The 20,021-nt window shown below is 42.6% G+C and overlaps 1 protein-coding gene across 16 annotated transcripts in view; it reads right to left on the reverse strand.

Moving 5' to 3' along the window:
* ARVCF (ARVCF delta catenin family member) overlaps positions 1-20,021 on the reverse strand; it is a 300,745-nt gene that overhangs the window by 122,636 nt on the left and 158,088 nt on the right. The window contains exon 1 of one of the 16 annotated variants that reach the window (XM_075434703.1): positions 9,658-9,676. The exons of the other annotated variants lie outside the window; for them this stretch is intronic. The gene's annotated coding sequence lies outside the window, so the exon portion shown is untranslated. Of the gene's footprint in view, positions 1-9,657; positions 9,677-20,021 lie in introns of those variants that run through there. 16 annotated transcript variants of the gene reach the window in all.

Below are 20,021 nucleotides of genomic sequence, written 5' to 3' on the forward strand. Positions count from 1 at the left end.
TTTATAGTTTTTTCTTCAGTATTATACTACTCTCCCCCACCTCTGAAATGGTTCAGGAACTCACACAAACACATTCAAAAACACGTATTTGAAAAGACAGAAGCCCATAACAGAGTTTGTCCTGGAGGCACAAAACAGAACTGGGTCAGAAAACTGGGTAACATTCGACGTGCTCAGGCCAACACAATCAGGCAAAAAATGAAGTTTTGATTGGATTATGGCCACGCTGGCTTGGAGCAGTTCTCTGCTACACGGACTCCAGGACCAAATGCCTTGAGCGACGACACTATCATGTTCCACATTTTAAAGAGGATGTGCTTGGTTTCATCCCTTCACGTTTGCACATGCACAGCATCCCTTCTTCACCCACCAGTCAAGAGGAAAAACCTTTCATAACCTTTTCCTGAACTTAACTAAAAAAAATCACCTGGTACTTGTCGACAGAAGCAGCAGCAGAGCAGACAAATGCCATCTCGGAGCAGGCGCTTGAACCTGCGCTCTCGCAGCTCCTGCGTGTGCCTATGCAGGTACTGCCATGCCCGTGACATCACGCAGTGAACAAGAACAGGGCCCCGAGCTTCCTGCTTCTCGCCATTTAAATCAATCCATTTTGAATACCACAAGTATCTTAATATGAGATGACTTCCAGAATGGTTAACCCTGCACTGTTTGACCTATTCCAAAATTTACACTGCTTCTCTGCTGCTAGAAAGTAGAATTTTTCAGGTCTGTTCCTATCCACGGCTTCTCTGTAATGGGCTTTCTAGTCCCTCCTTTTTTGTTTTTTTATTTTTCTCTCCCGTATGAGGAAAGGAGGCAAGACTTATTCCCTCAAAATTGCTGAACAAAGAGAGCTGAATAGAGGGGAAAAAAAAATAGTAAGCAGTGGGAGGGTAGCAAAAGTGGATAAACACGGAGGTGAAAGCACAAGGGTGGGACCCTGCTGGGAGCCAGCGTAACAGCTATTAACACCATGCAGTGAAAACCACGTTTAGACAAACCCTGAGGATCCACATCTGGATGGTATTGACAGAAGTGACCTTGCTATGAAGTGGGGACAGCAACAGCTCTCCAATACTGCAGGACACGTCCCAGGCACACAAAGGCCGTTTTCATTCGCATTGTATAACTTGAAATAATTCAACCACCTTCCAACAGCATTTTACAGCTCACAATCACCACCTTGTCTATGTCCTAAGAAGTTCAAACCTTGCATTCATTTTAAAGGATACTTGTTTCATAGAAGAGGAAACTGAGGCACCGACTATCAACATCTTATCCCCCCAGGGTTTCAATGCCTCCAGTTATGCTGAGCTTATGTGAGCTTAGTTGTCCGCAACAGCCAGTCAGTCTCCAGTGTATCAGTGGCTGACAGACAGACTCCTGTCTCTCCCATCACCCAAAGAGGAGTCTCCCATTCTTCAACTTGTCAGGCCACTGAAGAGCCAGCCTGATAAATTTTTTTTCTTATTGTGCAGCAGATTTTGTGAAATGTCCCACAAATGGAAGGTTGCCTCTGGAACTCATTTATCAGGAATTTCAGCAATGCTCTACACAGATGCTGCATATCACTTCAGGCTCCTGCTAAAATGCAAAATGGTGTTGGACTCTAATATGAAGGAATAACTTCACAGGACTTCAAACCGCAGCTCTCCCATGAACACTGAGAGCAACTCCCTCTGATGGCAGTGAGAACATACCAGTATTAAATAGTGAAATGACCAAACCAAAATACAGTCCTTTGAAGTTCACCAGCACGATGCGCCCAGCTACAGCCCTGAAGCCTTTCCTCATCTTTTCCTCTTCCCTTCCATTTAGCTACAATTCAGATGCTGTTGCTAAACTTTTCATAAGCGCTCCCCATGTCAAAAACACGCACTGTCCTCAGTATCTCATCAATTTTCTTAAATTCGCAACATCACCTACCACTTTCTATAGCACAGCGGTTCTAATCTCCTTTGATACTTTCAAACAGCATTCTCTTTCTACTTCGTCACTGTCCATCCTATCTTAGCATCTGATGCCCAACATTCATCTCCTTCAGTACATGCCTAAAGCTCTCAGCCTCCCAGTTAGTAACTCTGAAAAGTCAGCTCTTCAACCAATACATCAGCATGAAGCCATTTCTTCCTCCCCTGTCACAACCACCTTTTACAACCATCAAATACAATTCACAGGAGCTCTGCCTGAAGAGTTTTTATTACCAGCCCCTTTCAATCAAAGGCACTGGGCCAAAATAAACCACCTCACTTCTCAGTCCTACAACCTACTGTCCGTCACAGCCATTCTTAGCACACCTGGGTCTGCTCTGCCCTGTGTTCCAGGGATTGCTCATTTTAAGAGAGGTATAGAGAACAGGACGCTGAAGTGGGACACCTGACTCCACCAGTGGCCTAACGGAGAGCCTGGGGAACACAGATGTATAGCAACTAACCCAACGGCATCCATCTATAGAGGCAAACAGATATGCTTATCTTCTTTACAAGAAGCTGTATGACCTGTAAGCGTTCAAGTTCAGGTTATCTGTAGAGTCTCAGTTCCAATTCTACAAAGTCTAACCTCAATTTTTGCCCGAAGGTGCTCTATTAATAGCAGCTTCTTTGCTCCTGGGAAGTATCAACACAATCATCTCTCAGATTCTTTAGTATGGAATAACAACAAAGGAAGGCAGAAAAGCAAACAACAAAGGAGACAACAATCCAGCTTAAAGAGGTTCTCACCTTTTAGTTGGCAAGCAAGTGAAAACTCCCTATCTACATAGGTAGATCAAGTATTTCAGAAACTCCCTGTCCCGCGTTTTTTATTCCTACACACCAAGAGAAGCCTTTTCCATTGGATTGAAGTCCTGAAGTTCAATCCCAACACTAAGACGTACTTTTCACTACGAAAGACGTACTTTTCACATATTTCCTCCTCTTGCAGATCACCCATGTGATTTAAAAAACCTTTTTCTCAGAAAAACGAAAAAGTCCTCCTCTAGTCTCCAAACTAAAGCCAGCTCTGCTCCACAGGTCAAATCTCAAACCCTGCTATTTCTTTACATTGACATGAAGAAAAGCATGGCTGTCATAAGAAGAACAAAGCTTAAAGAATTCTCCCAGTCATGTGAACATGAATCCTGCTTAGATCAACAGCTGCAAAACACACCATTACTCTGTAGATTTTCTACTCTTACAGCCAATTCCGAATGTCTGTTGCACATGCACTTGCACGCTTCTCTTATAAAGTCTCTTCTAGGTTTTTTTTTTTGGTAGCTCACCAGCTCACTCCTGCTTTTTACTTTATAGTGATCCTTCCGAGAAAAACTATTTTTTTCTTCACTGCACCCCTGCTACTGATTTCTGTGTTAATTCATCAATAGATGTGGTTCACTATAAGCAATCGCTCCTTGTTACTACGCGGCTCACCACGGCACTGGTCTGCCCATCTGCTGTGCTGGTGAGAGTGCCTTGTGCAACGGGATCTGCTGGCAGGCTGCAAGGCAGGCAGCCAAATAGCTGCTGGTCTAACACCATCATCATCCTTTTCCCTTTAGAAATACCACATCCTTCTCCCACAAAACCAGAGCAACTGTTCTCCAACTGAGCCATCCTAATCACTCTACCACCTTAGCATGAAGATACATCCCAAGCTTTGAAATAAAATGTTTTTGCATTTGAAAGATGTCAGGAGTGGCATACAGAAACCTACCCAAATACGGCCCTGTGTTGTTGGAAAGCCAAGCACAGAACAGCAGTCTGTCTGACAGACTGACAGGCCAGTACCAGCTGTCCACAGCAAAGAGCCATTTTGTTGGTCAAAACGGCGGCTCTACAAGTTAGTTATTTATGTAGTGGTTGAATGATATCCATAAAACTTCTTTGATTTGAGGCAGATGAAATAAGTCACTAGGTAGCCCTAGACTTACTGGCTTGACTTTTTTCAAGCTTGAAATATTTCTTTCTAGTTTATTTGGCAACATTTTCAAAAGCACCTGAGCTCTGCTGACACCCAGTGTTTCTCCCAACAGTGTTAGCAGCTGCGCATGTGGAAGGAATACAGTCCTTTACAGTACAAAAGTAGTATTTTGCTTGTAATAAGCAAACACTTCAACTAATGAGAGATTTCATGTCCTACGCACAGGAAAGCATGAATAGGGCAACCGTGGTCTAAGGAGGTGACAAAAGATGGAGGAAAGTGCTTTAGAATCAGCTTCCACAACAGCACCTACAGTGACTTGTGTGCACGAGCAAACGCCGGCTGGCGTGAGCGTAAGGATGGCTTGCACTTCAGCCAGTTTCTGTACGAACACCTCCAACAGCAAACCACTTCATAAAACACATAATAATCTTTTGATGCTCTTAACCCCATAGAAGCCAGATTCCTCAATATGGTAACTCCAGAGGACAATTACCTTAACATGATTGCATCGAGATTATATAGTATGAAAATCATATATCCTGGATGTTTTGTCCTATAGTAACACAAAGTATTTTCCATCAGGACAAGCACAGTCTTTCAGTAGCAGAGGAACGAAAAAAAACACAGGTTTTCAGTTTCTTAATAGAAAAAAAAAAGCATTCACATATATTCTTTTGAAAAGCACAGTTGAGACCAATTCTGTTGTCTACTTCAGAGACCTTTAAAGTACATTGTGTAATTTGAACACAAAGCATATCAGTCTATCATGGGGAGGGAAGAGGAAGGGAAGGGGAAAACAGTTTAACTTCCCCTGCTCATCTGAACACACATCAAGCGAGCCTTTCGCTAACCTCAAAAATGTGCAAGGCAGAAAATAAGTTAGGATGCATTTCGAATTTCTTGACTTGGTCTGGTCATACATTTGATACCATATCTTGCTACTGGTATGGCAAATGAGGCAAATAAAATTAAAGCTGATCTGTGCAAACTGGCACGCTTACTTTTAAACGGAGCTTAAAACCAAACCAAAACATCCCTGACCTCTCTTTGGAAAATACACTCTTAATCACCTCTAAATCAGCTATTTTCCTCTAAAGTAGTTTCTTAAACAAGAAATGGTCTCCAAATCATCCTGATGGTAGACATGAGACGGAGCACCTCAAGGCTAGTCTCTTGCCCTTTCCTCCTACAGTGAAACACGGCCAGCAGAAGCTTCATTCACAAGAGAAGCACTCAGAACTACCAACTGGAAGGAGCCTAGTATTTCATGTCCTTCCTACGTCAGTTTGACTCTGCTTTATTTATTACCTCCCTCTTGAACAAAGTCACAGTATTTTGTTCGAGGGTGAGGGGCGAGATATTAATTTACCAGCAGAGGTGGGGGTGGTTTAAGGCAAGAAGAGTCTCTAAAGCATGGATGCATGATCTCTGGCTTTCTATTATGCAACAATTCACCCTTCCCCAGTCCTTCCCCATCACACAGCCAGGATGTTGGCAACTTTTCCACCATGACTTTTGCAATGATGGCTTTGCATGGCAAGAGACCACACCATCAGCAGTCACTGAAAAGTTATCTGCATCTCTTCAGGAAGCTTGGTACTCACTTGAATTACTTGTAACACTGGTGGTTCTACAGAAGATCCTGAAAACCAAAAGCTTTAGTTCTCTCCAGGCTCAAGTACAGAAAGTGCACTAAGAGACATGAGATGCTTTAATTTCTTTGCACTTTTTTAACTCTTCAAACTTAGGTCAACTTCTCTTCTGCACCTGGGCCATTTCTGAACCCCCAGGCTGCTGAGACAGCACACCAACCAGCACACACAAGGAGATCCCAACCTGGAGAGAAGATACAGATACGAGAAAATCCAGACATGCTGTTCAGTCTCACTAGCTTACATCTGGAGTAAGTAATCTGAATTTGATTGTGTTTCAAGAGAAATCAACTTGTACACCCAGTGGCTTTTTTTCATTTAGTTCTGAATACACTTGTGAGAAGGGGCTGGGGAAGAAGCCCCAGGAAGAAGCAGCAACGGGAAGCTTTTTGCCTTACAGCTAAAGAGAAAGCCATTCAACCATTTACAAAATAAATAAACACAGCAGAAAACAAAAATAGCCAAAAGCTCTTGAAAACAATCAAGCACAGTGTTACCTTGCACTTTATCTCTTGATTAAGGTAGAGGTTTGGGATGCTTCAAAGGGTACAAAATTTTATTGAAAAAGCCACCACCGCAGCATTGACAACAGAACAGCAAAGCCTGCTCTGGGCTCAGTGCTGAAAGGTGCCAACCCCAGCAGCCTGTCCCCAGAGTATTATCGTTGTAGCCTCCTATTCGATGCTGTTTAACACACCACAGCACACGTTTCAGCTGCTAATTCAGCTCTCCAGTCAAAACAGGCAAGAGAAGCAAAAGGATCATTTCTCCCCAGACCTTAATTTTAAACATGCAATCATTTATTTATACACAGCAGTGTTCACACATTCACCCCCAGCAGTCTCCAAAACACAAAGCTCAGTAACCTAATATGGTTAGCATGAGCCGAGATGCAGAGACAGAAGCAGGAGCCATTAAATAAAGAAAAAAGGCAATAAACTACAAGGGAGATGATGCTGTTTCAAGGCACGTAGCAAATCTCTCCTACTGATGACTACGCCAGTTTTTCAACTAAGCCACAACTGAAAAGCCAATTTAATAATTACCTCTCATTTCAACAGGCAGGACACCACCAGGCACCAAGCAATGTTGCAGCTCAGCAGAAAGATAATGCAGTCATCATTGGGTGGGTATAATAGAGGGATTATTTTACAATTACAGCAACAATGAAAAAGCAATTTATACAGTAACACACTGATGTACTGGCAAGCGCCTGTCCAAAGGGATTAAATAAAAGTCTGACAGACACTATAGACAGAAGAATGTCTTTAGCAAGACATTTATGAACTTCCCATGACAGTCATATTTCTGTGCAATGCCCCTTAAAGACAGTACTTTGCATTTAGATCCGCTTTAGACAACAGAGGCACAATGCACAAATAAGAAATAAAGAGCACTTAGAGAATTCTTATTTATTTAAAGAAAAGTAAAAGCATATATGAAAAGGATAGGCCACTTTTCACTGCTTCAGAAGGCATACTCCAGTAGCCCCCAAAATATCTGTATTTCTTGGGTTAAAAATGGCCAAGGAACCCCAGAGGCAACAGTGGTAGTTCTTGGGAAGCTCCTGCTGCAGCAGTGGCTTTGACAGAACATCTCAGAAGCCCTCAGCAGGGAATACTAAGATGCGACCATGAGAGAGGACAGCTAGCCAGGAACACTGTGTGGATGGAGAGAACGGTTCACAACATCCCACACTGCTGAAGCAACACCGCCAGGATTCTCTGAAAAGGATCCACTTCACAGACACATCTTAGAAGAATAACCCGCAGGTAGATCAGGCACCGTTCCAGAGCAGGGAAAATCCAACTGAGAGGGTAAAAAATGTGTTCCACAAGAGAAATTCGGGTAGTTCAAAGGGAGGGCAGATGAACATTTTTACAAACCGCAGAGCTTTTAGCTCTGGTTGATTTATCAAATGGGTCGTCCTCGTTTTACTATCACTTCAGGCAACAGCTGAATTATTCAATGAGCTCCAGTTGACTATGTTGTTTCTAAAACACTCGGGCCACCTCTGGGGGAGGAAGACAGAAAGTGAGGGGGAATAAAAACATCTTAACAGAAGTGGGTCCTATCCATTTATGAAAAGTCTCAGAGGCAGGGAAGGAGTAAGTATCTCTATAAGCCTTCTGCTAAGCAAAGTTGTGCCACGCAGGCACTGCCATGAACTGGAGATGTGCAGCCCAGCTGCAAAGCTAGCAAATAAAGACAGCCTTGCCTCCCTAACACTAGTACAAGGGTGATAACTCTTCTGCTGCTCCAACAAAATAGAATACATGGCTTCAACCTCAGGGATACCAACCATGTGCTTCCATGCGTTTGGAAATAAACACATGCTTTTCCCTTGGAAGTTTCCCATCCCTGACAGAACTGTCAGAAGAATTTCTACTGCAGTCCAGTGAAATGATAAGTGTTTTCGGACAGTCCTTCCCAGCTTAGAAAATGCAGCACTTTTTTGCCAGCCCAAACCAGAGTGACTCTAACCGGACAGGGAGAGCAAAAATGAAGCCTGTCTATAAGCGAGGCAAATACCAAACCATCAGGCTAATAAAAGTAACATTCCCCTGAATACACGATTTCTGATGGATCACCAATTCAAGGACTCAACTTCATAGTGGCATTTAATTAATGAAAACAGTGTGATGCTCATGGGATCAGCAGCTAGTTTCCAGATTTCAGCAGCAGCAGAACTGGTTGGTCACGAAGTAGCAGAACAGGTCTTGCAAAACTCTTCCTGACCTAGCAAAGCAGAGGCTTTGCTCCAGAAAAAAAGCAGCTTGCTAGGAGAAGGCCTGTTGACAGCCGGGAATCCTGCTATCATTTGTGCCTACTCACTAATCAGAGCTGGTTACAGGAAGACGCAGGAATCAATCAGTGTGTCAAGACAAAACCAAATTAAGCAATACATAAAAAAAAATAATGTAATCAGAAATGTGAAGGGCCTGCAGCAACTCACTGAAGCCAAACACACACACAGGTCTTCACTAAAAAAAAAAATTCCCTAACAACAGAGAAACCCAAAAACCTGTTGATAATCCACTCCCTTATGACATATTTTACTACTGCTCCCAAAGAGCAGTTTCCTTGCAAACTAGACACGTATACTTCAAAACAAAACTCGTATGGCTTCTTTCCTCTTTAAAGATCACAAGACATTTATAGGCACATAATCTATAAACACATAATCAGAGTATTTTGACCCAATTACAGGATTCCACACACCAACTAATGCTCAAATATAAAGATTAAAACCAGAATGCAGCATTGACAGCTAATAAGCACTTGGAGCCTTTATATATAAAGATTTAATGTTTTAGTCTTAGCATCTCTGAGAAACTATTACACACAAAGATCCTTTCAGACTTCTCTGAATTCTCAAAGTCACTGCCCCCAGAATGGTCATTTATATCTAATCAAAGCGATCCTACAGAGGTACCAATGCTGCAGCTAACTCTATAAATACTGACACCTAACTTCATGAGATGTAAACCGATGTAAGGCAATAGCATAGCCTGCTCAGAGACAGACAAGGTTCAGATGTTTGTCCCTTACCTTTTCTCTGGCCTGGTTTTCTGCTCAGAATTCGTATGCACAGCAGCACAGACTGCCATTGTCACAGAATGACAAAAATTCAGTCCAGAAATTCACAGGCTACATAAGGCTACCTCTCAGCTACAGGTCTGGGGTTGGTTTTATTTTTTCATATAGAAATCAGAGGCATATGGAAATGATGCGACAAAAGAACGCTGAGTTTTCTGAACAGCTGATAATCGCCATGAATGAGAAAGCTTCCCAGTCTCTTTTCAAAGTCATTCAGTCTTTCTGGGAATCATGACTATACATCTTGAGTCTTAAACTAAACATCTGAGTTATTCAAAGTCTGCAAATAACTATAACGCCAGAGACAGATATCTAAAAGTCAATCAAGGAAGCAAGTATTTCTCAAGAACATGGAAAAACGGTAAAAGACAGCAAAACTAAGTTAGAGACAGAGGGGCCCAGGCTCAGACTCTATAATCTGCTAGCCCTGCCAAGTACTGGTCCAATTATTGAATTACCTCTCTCTGCTGTCAGGTTAGATGGAGAAGCAACAGTTTATACTCACTGGATTTATCGCCCATGAAGGATTCCCACTTCTTTCAATTTTTGTCTTGAACCAAAACACTCCATCCCAAATGCTGCATCATCTTGGGAACCCGATTTGTTTCTTCCTGCTATACCCTACATGGTTTTGATCACAAAACAGGCAAGAACCTTTTCCAGAAATCTTTCCATTATTTCTTCCTGTGCCTTGACCTTATTAAAAGTTCTTCCTAGCTTTTTCTTTGGTAGCCGTTTATCTTTTACACAGATGAAGTCTGTCCATTCCAGCAAATCCAGGCTTTCTCATTACTGCAGAAATAGCACTCATGCAGGAATTTGAAAAATGTGGGTTTAGTTTGTGCGTGCTCACTGGGAGAACTGTTAATGCAGTGTAAGAATTACTCACTACAATGATTTCAAAAGGATACTTTAATGGCCTTTATGTAAAAAAAAGTTCAAGTTCCTTAATCACCTACGTAAAACAAGCAAAACTGCCTTTTGTTTTTTCTTTTTTTTTAACCTAAGAACATAGTCTTTTTGTTGTATTCCAGTAAAGCTGCTTCATTGTAACCACGCATATTGCACAACGCCCATTTTCAGGCTCTAGTGTCATCGGGAAATTCTCACTTGAGTAACTTCCATTCAGTCCCGGCCAAGAGCATTAGAATATGTATCAAGCTGACACGCCATTACCCAGAGCACAGCACCCCAGCCGATCCATTTCAAGCAATCAATGAAGTTCATTACACAGACCCAAAATTCAATATTGAGGACACATCTTCGAAGCAATCTAGAATATCATCACTGGGAGAAAATTACTCACTAAAGCCACCTTCTCTTCTGGTTATTTGTGGTTTGTTTTGTTAGTGGGGTTTTTGTTGTTTTGTTTGGGGTGGTGGGTTTTTTTTTTTTACATAAGCAAACAAAATGACAGAAGTTGTGCAATAGACAGAAAAGGGGGCTTATATAAAGTAAATACTGCCTTCTGTTTGCAACAAGCTGAGAGCATTTGGTAAGCATTTCTCTCTCCTCTCCTCCCCCTCTTTCAAGAGCAACACTTCCAGCCGATAAACCAACTTTTAGAAGAGACTTGCAGGTGAGTACCGACTGCCTTTTTGGTGTGGCCACTCTCATGGCATCACTGAACAGGAAAATTGATAGGACATGGTGCAAATTTAACAGTGAGCAGTTCAGACACCAATGATGCCTAAACTTGCACACTTTTTTTTTTTTTTATCTTTGCTTTTTGGAACGCCAGGTACATAGAGAAGAGCAGTGCAAGCTCGAAATGCACCATCAGTAAGTTTAATGCAACTTAACAAGATTTATAGTGAGTTTCTAGTCAAATAACTCTACCTTTCTCAGACCTCCAGAAACATCACTCCATCACACAACCTTGAGACAGCACCCCAAAAAGATGTCTTGCATTAATCAAATGATGCAGCACCAGCAGATTATCCTCCTGCGTAAGGGGCTGCTAATGGGTTCTTCGTGACAAAGAGCAGAGAGGCAAGAATCCATTCAAGATGAGCAACCTCTCCGTCAATACCCTCTCTACAGATCAGTTTCCTCAAGTCATGGGTGGTCACATTTTCTCCTGATGGTCAGCAGAGGAAGAAGCCCGAGACCCATAAATGACCCTGATGAGGGAAGTAATTGCTGCAGGGACAAGGTACCTCACATCAGCCTGTGAACAGAGGAGGATGCCTGCAAAAGGACCCCAAGAACCAAAGCAGAACTGTCAGGATCTGCTTGCAGGGTTGGCTTGCGTGCCTACAATTTCCACAGCATTCACGCTTCTGCCTACTCTTTCAAACCCTACCTGGCAGGTAACTCAGGACTCCAAGCTGCCAGTGGACCTAACCTGGCCACATTTACTGCACTAACAAAGCCACATACATTAACACTCTGATGTATGCATGCTACCAAATAAACTACAAAAATGGAGAGGATGACTAAAGGATCTTTTCAATCAGCCAGGGAGAGACGGATTTGGAGAAAGCAGGTACGAGGCCTTGCTGCACAGAACTATCACACATTTACCTACAAATTACTCTTCTTAAATTTTTTTTTTTACTATCCAGCAGAAACAGATCAGACATCCTATGTACATGCAAAAACTCCTTCCAGCTGTACTTTGTGGACAATATTTACTATTATGTTTTGCTTGCCATGTCTCTCACCACCTAGTGAATACACAGGGGCAAGCATCTGGAAGCACCACTGTTGCTGGCAACACAGGTATAGCTCAAGGTCCAATCTTCCACCCTAGAGCCATGTATACCTCCTGGCACACCACCCGCTTTCATCTAAGCCCAGATCGGGCAGGTATTATTTACTTTGCCAAAATGTTCAGAGACATTTAATCTGCCCAAGGACTGTCCACTTGTCTCCCAACAGAGAAGGGAACAGAAATGAATCATTATAAAGAAAGAACAAGAACTCCTATAGCTCCTTTTCCTCTCTGCTCTGTCAGGAGCGTGCCCAGCTGAAGACATTCCAGCAGAAGCAAATACTCTGAGCCTTTAGAGATAACACGAAGGGGGAGCGAACAGCGTGCATGTCTGTCCTGGTCTAGATCCTGAATGGGACAAGACATTACACAATGCCCAAATGTATCTTTATACTGCTCTTTCATTATCCAAGAATTCTAAATGTTATCTACGATTGAAATCAACAGACTTAGGACTTGTATCATCTCAGGTTTTGCACATAAAGGTCTTGAAAATCACGTCACTCACTAGGAAGGAGTAATCTTTGGTTAACTCATCCCAGACTTCAGAGAATAACTTCTTCCTGGTATTCTCTTCTCATACAGGTAGTCAACAAACATGTAGAATGCCAAATTAGTTCCCCACATGCTGTGCTAAGAGATTTTTCTGTAGTAACACACTGGAGCAGCATTCCCCAAGACAAGAGCCAGTACCAAACCCTTCCTCAGCCCAATGATGAACTCTCAGAGCTTGTACTGACCCTTGGCAGCAAGAGGAACCCTATCTTTAAGCGTGTGTGGACTTCTTATAAATTTTTTCAATTTAATAAAAACAAGGCACACAACATGGAAGGTGGAGAGAGGGAGAACAAATCAGACAGCCTAGGATCACTTTTTCAGATTCTTTCTCTAGCAAAAAAAATAAAACCAGGGAGCCTTATGGCACAGGAGGTTCTACATGTTCTTTGTAGACCTTCCAACCACAAGAAAGAAAAACAAAGACATTAATCCAGGCAGTAACAATGCAACTGACCACATTCCAAAAGCCACGATGCAGTTAAGGTACCTCACTGCTACATCAACATCATGCTATATCCTCGTCATGGAAGCTGAGAAACATGGAGTTGAAATTATTCAAAACCACTGGAATCGAAATCTCACATCAATTCCAAGAAAAAGCAAAAAAAGTCTTAACATTTCTCCACTTGATTGGCATCCGTCACATTTAAAGGAAGACAAAAAACCTCCTTTCCATTCCCTTAAAGGCTGGAAATTTCACAGAGAGCATTTCCCCAGCAATGATCCTCCCACACTTGGCTAACCAGTTTGCTGCCATTCCAAATGCCTCTGGAAACATCAGCAGGATCCACATACCACAGTTAAAAGCTGGCATGTATTCAACCACACGGCTGAACTACCAAATCTTTGTCCTCCAATTACCATACAGCAACTCCCTCTGCAAAAATGCCCCTCCAGCACTGCCTTCTCTGACTGGCAAGAGTCAGTTCTGGAAGTTTGCAATAGTTGTACCTGAATGTATCACCTTCTGAACCAAAACAGTGAAGTTTTTCTAGACATAGTACAATTAATTTAGCTCCCTTATTCATAAAAGCTTTTTAAACCTGTCTTCAAGGCTCTCCTATCACTCCAAGTATCTTTTATTGGATAAAAGTAGATCCTAGAAACTTAGTTTATGTCCTTTCGATGCAACTGCTTCCTGTCTTCATCTCCCACACTCAGACCTGCCAGAGCAGACATAACTACCATCAACTGAGGCCTCACCTTCAATAAAATCCACAGCATCAAAATGCAAAATAGGAACTCAGAAGATGGGGACCATAACCACACTCAAAATTTGAATCCAACACATAGACCACATATGGAAAAATAACAGCACACAAATATGCTCAGCCTTCTCTACAGTGCTCTCCAAACGATTGCTCACCCTCACTGTTCTTGAAAGAGCACAGAGCAGGTCTTTGGAAGAAGCAGGCAAAGGAAAAAAAGTCAACTACTTGTAGCTATTCAGCTGGCACAAACCGTGCACCCACTACAGCACGAGAGGTGTCCTCCATTTTCCTGCTGCTACCGAACTCTTGTATTTTATCATTATCTCAATTCCAGGTTAGTTCAAAAGATCCTGCTGCTATTCCCTTCCACAGTAATCTCTAAATCAATAAAAAAAAAAAAAGTTCTAATGACAAGTGGATCCTGCCTCCGTAAGAAAGCTTATTATTATCAGCAATTCTGATCCAATTTCAGCTTTAGTTAATTTAATTGAGACATTTCTGAGCAGAAAGGCAGATTGATCGTACGCACAGAGTTAAGGGTTTCCAGCCTGAACTCGTACTGACCCCATGGCTGAAGCACCCACGCTGGCCTGACAGGCCTGATGCTTCAGTGAGAACCCATTAAAGCCCACGAAAGAGATGGGCCACGAACAGCCTGGCGAGGACAAAACAGGCTCAACAGGCCAGGTGCCCCAAACCATTACAGATGCAATGAGAAATGTGACTTGGGAATTTTGGTTCAAACAACCACCAGCCTTTTCTCACTCAAAAAGTGGAACAGATGTCCTACCAGACAGGTACAATGCAACGTTTTATCCTATGATGAGGATACACTGTCATCGTACCAGGACAAAAACCCCAGCATTTGACCTTCAATCATCGCTCTCACGGATTTGAATCAAACTCCCGATGTCAGTAACTGCACTTCAGAGCGGAAAACTCAAGACTAATCTCCTCTTAATTTTGACTGTCACTAAAAATAAAAGTAGCACTTAGCTTGAGTTTTCTGTCATTGCTTCCAACTACGCCTCACAACTGTTTTCCAGCCTGCTTTGGCAGAAGTGAATCCAGGTTTTAAATTCTTTTTATCATTCTCTAAAAGACTATGTAAAACACACAGTTTTGATTTTGGAGGGAGGGAATCCTGACATGGGCACATGCTAGTTATCCACGTTCAAGCGAAAAAAATATTCCACGTTAGACTGAGGCACTGATGACATCCAGCTTCACAGCAGTCACTCAGTGATTAAGCTGACTGATCAAGAGTGAAGCATAAACCTTATCAAGTATGCAGTTTTATTTTATTTGCCACTAGATAAAAGGAAGTGAAATATGAGAAGGGTGCCTACATTTCACACCTTTCCCCTGGAAGTCCAAAGTGTTCAAAGCACCTGCTTCTTTTTCTGCTGGATTAGAACGAAATTTCAATGTCCTACAACAAATTATAATTAAAATACATCTCCTGTAGTTTTTGCCATTTAGTAAATTAGTCTTCCTACCTTGCTGCTCCTTCCGCATACCTGCAAACAGTAACTGAGGTTTCACATGCCCCTGAATTAGTCATATTCTCTCTCCATTTGTACCATACAGGGATGAAAAAAAGAAGCAACACCAGGGCTATTTTGCCTCGTGGGGTTGCACAAGAGGAGCAGCTCAGAAGCACAGGCAGGCATGCCCCTTCCAGCAACAGCAAGCCTTCAGGGTGCACAGCGCTTCAGCACAGAGAGAGGAATTGGTCCCTGGAGGTGCTTATTCCTTTCTGCTAACTAAGAAGCCCCTCAAGGCTTCCCAACAGACACAAGCCACCTACCTATCATTCAGAGGTTCCAAGTTCAGTGATTCAAGCCCCACCCATTCACCTTTTGTTTGTTTGGTTTTTTTATACATAGTGTTCAAAATTTTGGTCCTTTTCTCTAACTGAAGTTCCAAAGTGCAGAAATTAAGGCCTTTTTACGATTCTCAAAGTGGACGTGCTAAAAGTAAGGCTGTTTGCAGTTTCTCTAGAAGATCCTTGTAACTGCATCAAGAAAACTACAGAACAAAAACCTAACCACATTTCACAATCAATTTATTTACATTAGATTTCCCTGAACAAACAACATTCTAATGGAAACCATAAGCCATTTACTCGACAAGACAACAGGCAGCAGTGAACTATAACATCTCCTAAAAGCTACAGTGGATATGCCTTGCAACCTTTCTCCTTTGAGCTGGTCACTTGAACAGAGAGGTTCTGGGAACAAACAAAATGCCATAAAAATCAGTATTTCATTTGCTCCAAGCTGCATGAAATGAACACGCAACCTTCTAAATCAGCTAACTGGTTTCAACAGCATCATCTGAGCTTAACATGTGCACACCGCATTTTTCACTTGTTTTTTTTAATAGACTATGCCTGGAATTTTTCAGCATTTTGACAAGCTCACAGTACTGTTTTTAAGTGTTTCAGACCAAAGGTTATTGCCTAAAAACAGTACCAAAGATATGCCAAAGTGTTTTCACTTCAACAATTTTCACTTGAAGTTTCACTTTCAGTTCAACAAGGGGAATTGCAAAGTCCTGCACCTGGGGAGGAACAACCCCAGGCACCAGTACGTGCTGGGGGCCACCCAGCTGGAAAGCAGCTTGGCAGAAAAGGATGGGGGGTCCAGGTGGACACTGAGTGGAATGTAAGCCAGCAGCACGCTTGTGCCGCGAAGAAGGTGAATGGTATCCTGCGCTGCATGAGGTAAAGTATTGTCTACAAAATATTGTCAAGGGATGTCATCCCTCACCTCTACTCAGCAATGGTGAGGCCACGTCTGAAGTGCTGAGTCCAGTTCTGGGCTCCTCAGAACAAGAGAGACAGGGACACACTGGAGAGAGCCCAGCGAAGGGCCATGAGGATGATTAAAGGACTGGAGTAGCTCTTGTATGTGGAACAGCTGAGAGAGCTGCGACAGCTCAGCCTGGAGAAGCGAAGGATTGGGGCGATCTTACCAATGTGAATAAATACCTGAAGGAAGGGTGCAGAGACAGCAGAGTCAGGGTCTTTCTAGTGGTGCCCAGTGACAGGACAAGAAACAACAGGCACAAACCGAAACACAGGAGGTTCTGTCTGAACATCAGCAAACACTCTTCCATTGCGAATGTGACTGAGCACAGCTTGCCCAGGGCAGCTGCGGAGTCTCCACCCTTGGAGATATTCAAACGCCATCTGGACGTGGTCATGGGCAACTGGCTCTAGGTGGCTCTGCCTGAGCAGGCAGGCTGGACCAGATGACCTCCAGAGGTCCCTTCCAATCTCAACCACTTGGTGAGTCTGTTGTTCCATTTTAGCCACCAAAATATATCCTACTGTTTTTGAAATTATAAACCTGCATTCCAGTTCCTCTCTAGACACTCCCCACCTAAAGCAAGCCAACAGGAAACAAAAAAAAAACCTTAAAGCCTTTCTGAATTGCCTCCCCCACATTCAAATCCGCAGCAGCTATAAACGCATGCACAGTAATTACCATTTTTACTTGGGGCTAAATAAACAGACTCCAGTCAGCACTGCTTTCGTACTGCAACACAAAAGACCATGAGCTTCCTTTTGCTCATCAGACAGGCAAATACAGACATAAACATAAGACTGGAACACTTTAGAACAGTTTGTTTTCCAAATATCTACTCAATCCACAACGTGTCTGTCCAAATAATTAAGTTAACATGACATAATCTGAAGTGAGACAGATTAAACCAAGCAATCACTTGAATACCTGTTCCACACAGTTTAAAGCATATCTCTACTCCTTCTATATACTTTCAGGTACGGTCTGAAAGTTAGACTTCTCAAACGGCAGAAGTACTGAGGTTTTCCCTCAGATAACCCCGAAGTTACATTCCCTTATTTCCTCATTGCAAAGCACAGCATCTAGGAACTGTAACACGCTTACCTTTATCTCAATAACAAAGTGTTGACAATCCCTTCAGAATTCATTCCCTTGGGTGAAACAGCAAAAGGATCTTTCAGTTATCTTTAGCAGCTGACCAGAAAAGGGGAGATGTCCTTAGAGCCTGCCCATTCTTCATCTCCACCCTCCCCAGCTGTATCAGGTGGCCTAGCAAAGCTGTCTCCGCAGACCTTCAGACTACTGTGATCCTGCTAACACGATTGCTTTAAGAAGCCAAAGCATACAAACATACACTCCACAAGCTTTCTTTTAAAAAGCTCCTTAAAATCCAGCTCTTCATCAGTCATCATTATAAACCCTCTCCACTCTCTGCCTATGTGACCTGACTTATTTAGAGAACAGATTTCTGAGGTTCCCATCCTGGAAATCAACCCCCTTAAATCAGGCACCTTTAATCACATGGTCCCAGCTGTGGGTGAAGACACATGTTCTCATGTATGTTCTTTACATCTGCAATATATTCTTAATACTGTAACAAATACCTGCTCTCTGTCACAATTCTGTGCTCGTTTAACTTTCACATCATTGCTGTATAGAATTAATTCCATATAATTTCTAACAGCCTGTCTCCATGGTATTGACACATTGCCTCATGTTATTACACGTTGACATTTACAGCCACTTCATCAGAAAAAAGTCCTCGATTCGATTCTAAATAAGCAGCTACAATATGCTCTAATATGCTTCTCACCAAATTGATCCTTGCTGTTGTCAGACACAAAAATGCAACTGATACATCACACACAATCTTCATTCATCACATTTCAATTAAACTAACCACGAAAAACTGAATTTAAGAGTGACACCATTATCACCAGATGCCTGAAAGTTTAACTCAGCACCAGCGAAAATTACTTGCTGTGCCATCAACACCCTCCTCTTAACAGTCTCCTGCTCTTATTTTGATAGCAACTCACTGGCCCCCAAAGCAAAAAACCCCAAAGACAACACAGAGCCTGGAACCAGTCTGACAGTTTGTAGCATTTAAGCCTCCTACAAGGCGTTCTGGAGTGCAAAGATGATGAAACATCAAGCAAGAGCCATTTCCTCAAGACATCTCATTCCTCCAAACACCCTAAACAGCATTGCCATGTCCCTAGCGTGCTTCTGACATCACATTTTCCGCTCAGTAGTGATTTCACAGCATATCAAATGGTGGTGGTTCCCACTGGGTACCTATTGCAAAGTCGAGAAGAAAAGTGGGGAAACGCTTCTGTACTGCTTCATCATTCTATTTTACCCCTTAAAAGAGAGCCCAGAGACCTCTTGCCACCGCTACTGATTCATTCGCTTTCCAACGACAGCTCAGCAGGAGGTATAGCTGACTCTCCTGCAGGGTCACACTACTGCCACGCTCACTCCTCAGACATCGTCACTGAATCCGAGGAACAGCAGAGCTGTTTAGTACCGATGTACTCATGTGGATGACTTCCAGTTCTGGAAAACGACAAAGAAAACTGAAATTTGCAACAGCATATTACAACAAGGCAGGCATCCAGTAGCTCACAAACTTTCTTGATTGCTGACAGCTAACTTTTTGCACTTACAAAAGTCCAGTGAGTCACAGGAATAAATATTTGGCTGTTTGTATTGTATTGTCCCTCCAAAATAAGGAGTACCAGGCTATAGGGGTTTATCCTCTCTACATCTTATATTACTTCAATAGACAGCCAAATACAGTAAAATGGTGATTATTTAGCACATCTTTAAAGCAACAATTTACCTCCCAATTAATTTCCAGTTCCTTAGGTTAATTATCTACTCAAATTTTCTTGATGCAAGCACTGCAAGAAGCGCAATGTGCTTCCTGTAAATTAAACTGCCTTCAGAGATGATGAAGCTCCTAAAAACTTTGACTAAGCAAAGAATCAAAAATCCATTCCTGCGAATCTGCCGGGATGGGCAGAAGGCAGAAGCCAACGTCTCCAGACAGTGAAACTCTGGAGCCTGAACCCAAATGATCGGCTGCTTTCACCTGTCCTCAAGGTAATGACCCTACCATAGTAACAAGAAGCAGTTCTTCACTGGCTCAAATAAGAACAAATAAGGCCAAACAAGGCCGAAAACAAAATCAAGGATAGTCACTGCTGGACACATCTTCAGCCACTGTGAACGTGTATTCAGGAGTCTTAATATCTACTGAGCCTGCAGATGGTCTAGACCTATTTCTGTCATGTTTAGTGACAAAGCTCCTGTAAATTTCTTTAATATGTGACTGGAAACCTCAGGAGAAAAGTGTAAAGCAGACCCTCTGCAGAAAGACCAAGTACTTCCTTCTCCGGGTCAGACCAGAAGTACCAGAAGGGCAGTTGCAACGGTGCACTGTCGCACTCGGGAGCAGGAAGAAGCAAGCATGTAGGCCTTTCTCCACCCAGAGCCAGGAAAAGACTCATTTCAACAGCCCCCTGTGTTTTCTTGGCATTTCGTTATTCTCCTACCCTGTGGCCTG

Source organism: Opisthocomus hoazin, chromosome 13 (assembly GCF_030867145.1).
Source record: "Opisthocomus hoazin isolate bOpiHoa1 chromosome 13, bOpiHoa1.hap1, whole genome shotgun sequence".
In the NCBI taxonomy this organism is placed as follows: Eukaryota; Metazoa; Chordata; class Aves; order Opisthocomiformes; family Opisthocomidae; genus Opisthocomus; species Opisthocomus hoazin.